Here is a 9,598-nt window from a genome sequence, read left to right as displayed (position 1 = left end):
TGTGAGAACAGGCACATTGATGCGCTGTTGGTAAAGCTCTGAATTAGTCCAGGCATTCTGGAAAGCAGTTTGGAATGACGTTTTCAAAGCTGCTAAACTGTTCATACTCCTTGACCCAGAAATACCGTTCATAGGTCTATACCCTAAAAAGATCAAATAAAGAAGAGGAGAACGTATATGTCCGAAAACACAACTCTTTTCATAGCAGCTCCCAAGCTGGATGTTAAGGTGCTTATTCACCTTTTTTTTTTAAATGGCCAAGCTTATCAAAATATAACCTAAGATAGCATTAAATTTGCATTTATTTGTTTGTTTTGCTGGGCCACCATTCTAGTGGGATGTAAGCTCCTAGACGGAACACCTGTTTTTCATTTTTGTCTTTGAATTACCAATGCCTAATGCAGTGAAAAGCTAATCACATTAATTCCTTAGGTTTAAAGTGTTCATTTTGGGCTCCCTTCACCTTCAGGAGCCAACATGGATAGTGTTAGAACCAAGACTGTGAAGAAGGCGACTCAAGTCCTCATCAACAAGTACCATACTGGCTTGGGCAATGACTTCCACACCAACAAGCCCATGTGTGAGGAGATCGCCATCATCTCCAGCCAGAAACTCCGCAACAAGATCACGGGATATGTTATTCATTTGATGAAGTGGATCCAGAGAGGCCCTGTGAGAGGTACCTCCATCAAACTTCAGGAAGAAGAAAGAGGAAGGATGGATAACTATGTCCCTGAGGTCTCTGCTTTGGGTCAATGACATGGACTCTGATACTAAAGAAATGTGGAAACTCCTGGTCTTTGGCAGTTTGTCCAACCTGCAAGTTACCCAGCTGCAGATGGGATAAACTTCAAAACACCAACAGGAACTGTTTAATATTTACTTTTGCCTTCTTTCCAATAAACATGGGAATCCCCCAGAAAAAAAAAAAAAGTGTTCATTTTGGCAAGCACTTGGCAGCATGAGAGTTTTCCTGCTTAGAATAGTGAAGCCATTTGAAAATTAGCTTGCCATACCTAAAACTAAAATATATTTGTGGCCTCCCTTTTTATTCTAATAAGCCCCAAAATAAAGGAAGTTCTCTTATTTTTCGGAGATACACAGAAGGTGGATCTAGATTGCTGAAAAAGTAGTCAGGTCCTCATGACCTCTGAAGTCTAATTTTGCAGTTTTTGCTTATTTTTGCTATGTAAATTTCTTAAAATTAAATACGTTGCACAAGTGATTGATCATTTATCAATAAAAAATTCAACTCTACTTTGTTTGCTAAAAGAGATGTGTTCCTGGGAGATTTTGTTGACGCTTTAAATGGAATCACATTTTAACTGGAATCACATTTTAACCATGCTAAAATTGACTGTTAATTGAGTCTCATTGTTCATCTTTGCGAAGTGATCATTCTTTATTTGAAATTCTCTTTTGAAATGTGATATTCCATATACTGGGAAGTTAAGCACACCTAAATATGAATGAATTACAGTGTAATCTTATCCAAGTCTAATTTACTACTCTTTGAACTATAAAATGAAAATAAAAAGATAGGAAAGTAATGCATATGAATTTTGATATAATGATATATTACTTATCATCATAGAAAGTGGTTCTACACTTTATGAAAGAGGAGTATGAAATTTTTTAATGTTATTAGTTATTGCCCATTAGATAGCATCAATTGGGAGCAAAAATAAAAAAAGCAATATAATCTCAATTTAAGAATATGATTTTCTTTTGAGGAGCGGATTGCCAAATCATAGAAGCACAGATGTACAAAGGGAAGAAACCTTAGAGGTCATCTAGACCAACTGCCTAATTTGCCAGATGAGGAAATATAGGACCAGAGTGGTTAACTGCCTTGCTCAAGGTCTCCTAGGTAGTAAGCAGAGCTAGGATTTGTGCTTAGAACCATGGCTTTTAAGCTCAGCAGTCCTGCTTCATATTGAGCATTCACTGAAATGTAAGATCCTTAAGGTTAAAGACTTCCTCATGTTTATCTTTATCCCCAGCCCTTAGTTCAGAGCAGGGTACATATTGTTGTTGTTTGGTTGCTTCAGTCCTGTCTGACTCTTTGTGACCCCATTTGGTATTTTCTTCACAAAGATACTAGAGTGGTTCATTATTTCCTTCTCTAGCTCATTTTACAGATGAGGAAACTGAGGCAAACAGGATTAAGTGACTTGTCTAGGGTCACACAATTTGTAAGTGTCTAAGGCTGGATTTGAACTCATAGAGATGAGGCTTCCTTCTTCCAAGCCCAATGTGCAATCCATTATGTCGCCTAGCTGCCCTTGGGAGCACATCATAGTCATTTAATAAATATTTGTTGAATTATGTTGAGCATGTAGGTGGTACAGTAAATAGAACACCAGGCCAAGAATCAAGAAGAACTCTAGCTGTGTCACCATGGGCAAGTTATTTAACCTGTTTGCCTCAGTTTCCTCATCTTTAAAATGAGGATAATAATACCACCTCCCTTCCAGGATTGTTTTAAGGATCAAATGAGATAATATTTGTAAAGTACTTAGCTCAGTGCCTGACACATATTAAGTGCTATATAAATTTTAATTATTATTAAATTGAATTGAATATTGCTTATAAGCAACCTTCGTCATAGGAAAATAGCTAATGCCATTTTTAGGGTGATTGATAAGAGTTATTGCCTTCCTGAATAATGATTTAAGGTCAAGTGAAGGGAAGGGGAGGAAGAGGGAAAATAACAGAGAGAGAGAGACAGTGACAGAGACAGAGGGACAGAAAGAGACAGAGAGGGAGGAGAGAGAGATGGAGAGACAGAGACAGAGAGAGATAGACAGAGACATGGAGAAAGAGAGAGACAGAGAGACAGAGAAGGAGACAGAGACCCAGAGAGACAGAGAGGGAGGAGAGATGGAGAGAGAGAGAGAGAGAGAGAGAGAGAGAGAGAGAGAGAGAGAGAGAGACAGAGACAGAGACAGAGATGGAGACAGAGACAGGGAGAGAGAGACATATAGATCTTGAGATAGCTACAGAGAAACACAGAGGGAAATAAGGAGTCTCATGTAAGCTCATACAAGTATAAAAGGTACATACAGCCCAATGTGTTTATGGTTCTGAAAATGTACATCTGGTGTTTGCCAAGGCCCTGCGAGGTAGTAAACTAACTCTCTACAGAAGGCTAAATGTTCTCAACATTTGTCACAGAAGTGCTTTAGTTCCACAAGTCTGAAAGCATAGCATTCTCTCTACCTCATTTTCCATAGCAATAACCCTATTAAAGTGCCTCTCCAGCAAAATTCACAGCCTTGCCTCTTATAAAGGCCCTTCATTTTCATGGAGTAACAGTTCCATCTTGTGGACTTTGTAGATACTGTCACTACAACTTTTAAAACCCGTATTATGTTTTTATAACGATATGCATATCCTTCTTGGCATTGGCTTTATATGCCAAATGAAATTAAGCCAAATACTAGGTTTATGGTGAAGACTTTTCACCTATTATCAACCAAAGATTACCAAAAAAGAGTCTTATAAAGCAAAAGCATACAAAAGTTGATGTGTATTTTTAAAAAATGGCAGTTAAGTTGTATGTTGGATAGAGAGCTGGACTTAGAATAAGGAGGACCTGGGTTCAATCCTACTTCAGATATTTAATAGTTTCATAACCCGGGGCAAATCGTTTAACCTTTCTCAGCCTTGGCGCTGTGGATAGAGTGCTGGTCCTGGAATCAGGAGGACTCGAGTTCAAATCAGGCCTCAGATACTGGCTGTGCGACCCTGGGCAAGTCACTTAACCCTGTTCACCTCAGTTTCTTCATCTGTAAAATGAGCTGGAGAAGGAAATGACTAACCACTCCAGTATCTTTGCCAAGAAAATCCAAAATGGGGTTATGAAGAGTCAACTGGCCATGACTAATTGACAACAACAAAAAATGTGGATCATTATGGAATATATCTTACAGGGTTTCTGTTAAAATCAAAGTACTCTGCAAACCTGAAGTGCTAAGCAGGATTATTACTACTATTTCTATATTTCAATAATGAATATACTTCTATAATACAATTTCCTATAATATATGTTAGAAGTTGCATAGGGGTGAAAGTAATCAAATTTAGATGCACTTGATAGAGTGGGAGGAGTCCTGGTTCTACAGTCGGAAGAGTTCGTTTCAAGCCCCAGTTCTGTTATTTACTACATGTGTGTACTTGGGTAAATTAATCTTTCTGGGTCTAAATTTACTCATCTATAAAATGCCAGGTTTGAATAAGATGACCTCTAAATTCCTTTCCAGGTATAAATCTATGATTCTATGAATATCCTTATGTAATGGGGGTAGAATAACATATGAGGGCCTTGAAGTAATGTCCAGATATTCTCAGTTTTATTACATTTCAAATAACCATCTAGAATCTTTGGGGTGGGGAGAATTGGTTTCTGGCTATGTGTGACTGAGGAGCTTACATAGTATCATGATGAAAAGTCTTCTAATTAGCTATGAAGTCAAAATAACTGACAATGTAGGAGCTGATGAGCTGGAACTTAGTATGCATTTAATAAAGGTGACCCATCCATTCATCTTTCTCTCACCTTTATGGGACTACTTATAGCTTGTCCTGAGAGTCAGTAGATGAATCTCAAACCTAGTCACGGTGACTGTGTGCACATACCTGCCTCTTCTTTGTGTCAGTTATTTTCTAATCTTTGTTGAATAATAGGGATAGAAATGTCCAGGACACATAGTGGGGTCAGATAACCCAGATTTCTTATCAGAGGTCATATGAATAGTTGGAGCCAAATTTTAGCAGCAGCAGTGGCCACAGATAAGTAGAGGCTGATGGCAAAGGAAGTAGATGTACAGTGGAAAGATGATCACCTGATACATGAATAAAATGGAATAGTATTGTTCTATAAGAAATGATGAGCAGGCAGATTTCAGAAAAGCCTGGAAAGACTTACATGAACTGATGCTGAGTGAAATGAACAGAACCAGGAGAACATTGTACATAGTAACAGCAACATTGTGTGATGACCAACTTTGATAGACTTCGCTCTTCTCAGCAATGCAAGATCTAAGACAATTCCAAAAGACTCATGATGTAATATGCTGTCCACATCCAGAGAAAGAAATATGGAGTCTCAATGCAGATCGAAACACACTATTTTCTCTCTTTTTTTTCCTTCTGAATGGTTTTCCCATGTTTTTCAGATTCTTTTTTCACAGCATTCTTCTTTCACAACATGACTAATGTGGAAATACATTCAATATGATTGTACATGTACAGTCTATATCAGATTACATGCCATCTTGGGGAGGGAGGGGAAAAATTGTTACTCATAAATCTTAAAAAAGTGAATATTGAAAATTATGTTTACATATAATTGGAAGAAAATACCATTTAGCAAAAAAAAGATGGTCACTTGAGAGAATGTGATTGTGGAAAAGGGAAGTGCTAACTCTGGACTCTAGAAAGTTACTAATCCTCGGACATAGAGTAACCACTAAGGAGAAACTCAAGGGGACTCCATAAATTTCAAAGTACTCCTCCCACTCATGAATTGGGAGGTTTTCCTTTACTATGTATTCTTTATACATATATCTCACTATTACTGTATACTCAATGTGAGCCCATCATCCCCATGGACCCTCTCCGTCTGTTGGTTGGAGAGTGCATTCCTAGGTTTTAGAGGGATATTTGTACCAACTGCTTTTGCTCTATTTTCTAATCAAAGCTCTCATCTAAAAAAGCTAAGTCTGGTGGGTTAATTGTTCATAGGAAGGATGCTGGTAGGGGCTTGTGAATAATAGTATTAAGAGGAAAGTCTCTTAGTATTATATTTTAAATTCCTCGAAACTAATAACCACAGACAATTGGAGACCTAAACTACTTGTGTGAGTCCATGTGGGGAGTAGCCCCAGAGAGGACACTCTATTTAATCAGTAAAGCAAGTGTGATGTAGTGGATCATGTCCAGAAGAGAGCGATCAGGATGGTGAAGGGCCTTGAGCCTATGTCACCTGGTTTTGATCTGAAGAAATTGGAGATGCTTATCCTGGAAAAAAAGAAGATCCTAATTGGAGGAACAGTGGCTGGTGAGGAAAATAGCTGTCTTCAATTATCCAAAGGGTTGTTCTATAGAAGACGAATAAAACTTGTTCTCTTTTCTTCCAGAGCAGGCAGAATATAGAACCATGGGTAGAGGCTGCAAAGAGGCCAATTTAGGCTTGGTATCAGGAAAAAAAAAGTCTAAAAAAATTAGAGTTCTTGAAAAATGGAATGGGCCACATAGAAAGGTTGTGAGTCTTTCTCCCCCTGGAGTTCTTCTATTAGGGGCAGATAACCACCTGTTGGGTATGTTATAGTTGGCATTCCTTTAGGGTATGGTTAGGACTAGATAGAGATCTTTTCCAGCTATTAAATTCTGTGATTCCAAATCTCTAAGTCAAAATCTTTTCTGAATTATGGTCATATTAAGGCTAAGATACATGCATAAGATCACACAGTGCTTGGCACATAGTAGAGACTTTATACATATTTTTTTTTTTACTTTCTGATATGATAAGTAAGCAGAACTAGTATTGTACCAGGTCCTCTAATCCCAAGTCCATTGCTTTTTAATCTATATTATCTCCCTTGAAAACTTAATTTCCTCCTACAGTTTCAACTCCTCCTTCACAGGATTATGGGATTTAGAGTTAGAAGAAGCCTTGGAGACAAAGTTTTGGAGTTGGAAGGAACCCACTAGGTGCCATCTAGTTCAACCTGTATCTGAGCAAGACTCTCCCAGCAGGATATGGACTGAGTAATCAAGTAGTCTGTGGCTGAACCTACAGTAATGTGCCTCCCCCCCTGCTTTTTGAAGCATTCTTTTCCATTTTTTATAGCTCTAACAGGTGGTAGGTTTTATGTGATATTGAACAAATTTGCATTTTTCCAACTTTCACCTATTGTTTCTGGTTTCACTCTATGGGGCCAAACAAAATAAATTTAATCTTTCTTCCATATGAAATCCCATCAAATAAATCCAGCTCTCATGTGCCACTAAAGTCTTTTCTTCTTACTGCTAAGCAAGCCTCTGTAATGTTAAGCAGGGTGGGGCTTTGTTTTTTTTTTTTTTTTTTTTTACTGTTTTCTCTTTGAGAGTGCTAAAGTAAACAAGTGCCTTTGATTAAGTCTTACTAGGTGCAAAGCCCTAGGCCCACATCCTTTTGCTGATTAGGTATGGAGCCTTCAGGGCCCTAAGAAGGGTATATAAACTCAGAGGTTAGCATTTTGTTTGGGGCTCTTGCTCACTGGAAGAGTGTTGTGTGATTTGACCAGACAAGACTCTCTGTAGCTGCTGGAGCCTCCTGGCTTTGAAAAAAAAAAAGGTGTTGTTACTTCTCTGGTAACTATGTATTGCTTGGACAGACAGCTTGAAGCCTGTCAGATGATTAGTATTTATTTTCTCTGTTTGTATAATGTATGCTAGTAATTTGTTAGTATTTGCTCTGAAGTTCAGGGTGCTGACTTTTCCCCCTGAACTAAGTGAATGATATATGTATGTTTGATTAAAGTGAGATTGTTAACCCCTTAAGGTTGCTTTCCTTAGAAAAGCAGATCAAAGAACATGTGCTGGCAGTTCTTCTGTGTGCTGGTGTTGTTGGTCTTATACAGCCACAGTAGTGGGAAGCCACATTGTTGTCATGACTTGGCACAGTGGTTTGTGCATAGTAGATGTTTTAAAATGTTTTTTAAACAGATATTCTGATTAATAATTTCAAACACAAAGGCAATATGGTAGGTTGGGCTGCATGGCTGCTGAATTCCATGGCAAGTCTGAGAGTTGTTGATTCTGTGTGCTGATACTATTCTCCATTTCACATCTAATAAGATTCTGAATGTCAAAAACAATAAAATGGAATCTGACTTCATTCCTTTCCAGATTATGTCAAGAAGCCAAGCAGAGATTTACTATGAAATTGTCAATTCAATTCAGAAATTGTCTATTCTGCTGAGATAGTTTCAAAGCAAAAATGTTCTAATATGGAGCATTGCTGCCACCTATATTCTTCTGTTCTTAAACAAATTTTCCTATGACATCTTCTAGAAGCTCTTCATCATTCTGGTTGTACTCTTCTGGAAATTCGAACTGATCAATGTCCTTCCTAAAATGTGGTTCCCACTGACCACATTGTCATTCCACCTCCACTTGCTCTTTCTCCAACTTGATTATTCCTGTCATTGACACCACTATTCACCTAATCCCCAATGTTAATAACCTTAGGTTCATATTTGGCTCTTTTTTTCCTACATATTCAGTTGCCAAGTGCTATTGATTTCATCTACACAATATATTTATCCAATCTCAATTTATCCATTACTTGTCATGCCCCGCCCCAATTTTATAATCCATATCTATGTTTAGAACTGTCATTTCATTGGTGTGGGGAACTCCCAGAAAGGAAATTCCCTCTACCAGTATAGATGAATGCTCTGAAATTTAAAATCTCAGAGTTGCTTGGGGGCACTTAATACTAAAATCACCCTGGGGTGACACAGCTGGTATGTATCAGAGGCAGGACTTGAAACTAAATCTTCCTTAATAGATTCTGGCTTTCTGGGGCAGGTAGGTGGTACAGTGAGTAGAGCACCGGCCCTGAAGTCAGGAGGACCTGAGTTCAAATCTGGTCTCAGACATTTGACACACTTACTAGCTGTGTGACCTTGGGCAAGTCACTTGACCTCAACTGCCTTGCCTTCCCCCCTCAAAAAAAAACATAGATTTTGGCTTTCTGTCCACTAGCCATCATGTTTCCTCACTATATAATAGACTCCTTATAGTATATTGTATGCTAGACTATAGAACAGCTTCTTCTCTTCTTGTCTAGTCCATCCAATATATACATATCTCTGGTCATAACAGTCTTCTGCTAAAACACCTACATAACTTTAGTGGTTCTCTGTTGCCACTAAGTAAAGTTCAAATTGCTCAGCCTCACATGCCAAGTCCTCTGGAATTTTATTCTATCCTGCCTTCCAAACTTGTTCTTACATTTCATTTCACTCTCCAGCCAAACCTGACTACTCTTTGACTATTACAAACAATGTACTCATATCTTCCTGAGTTTTCTCCCATTGTTCCAAATCCCTGGAATGACTGTTGTATTTTCCCCTTGTTTCATTCCTAATGCTTTATTAAAGCCCACTTCAAATGGCATCTCTTCCAGGAAGCCCTCCTTCACATCCTCTTTAGGACTTTGTTTTATGACTCTCTAATGCACTTTATCATGTAGTATTGTACATACAGATATTTTTTTTTGGTTCTTATTCAAAACAAATACGAAATTAGGAATTACTTCTGATCTACGTTTTGTATTTCCACTAGCACTTGGCACAGTGCTTTGTACACAGTAGATGTTTTAAAATGTTTGTTAAATACTATTCTGACTAATAATTCCAAACACAAAGGCAATATGGTAGGTTGGGCTCCATGGCTACTGAGTTCCATGGCAAGTCTGAGAGTTGTTGATTCTGTGTGCTGATACTATTCTCCATTTCATATCTAATAAGATTCTGAATGTCAAAAACAGTAAAATGAAATCTGACTTCATTCCTTTCCAGATTATATCAAGAAGCCAAACAGA

General features: G+C 38.0%; 1 pseudogene; it reads left to right on the top strand.

Moving 5' to 3' along the window:
• Positions 1 to 477: 477 nt before the first annotated feature.
• Positions 478 to 876, top strand: LOC118845382 (annotated as a pseudogene).
• The last annotated feature ends 8,722 nt before the right edge of the window (positions 877 to 9,598 follow it).

This window comes from Trichosurus vulpecula, chromosome 4 (genome assembly GCF_011100635.1).
Source record: "Trichosurus vulpecula isolate mTriVul1 chromosome 4, mTriVul1.pri, whole genome shotgun sequence".
Taxonomy (NCBI): domain Eukaryota; kingdom Metazoa; phylum Chordata; class Mammalia; order Diprotodontia; family Phalangeridae; genus Trichosurus; species Trichosurus vulpecula.
This window is presented reverse-complemented; position numbering and strand designations above follow the sequence as displayed.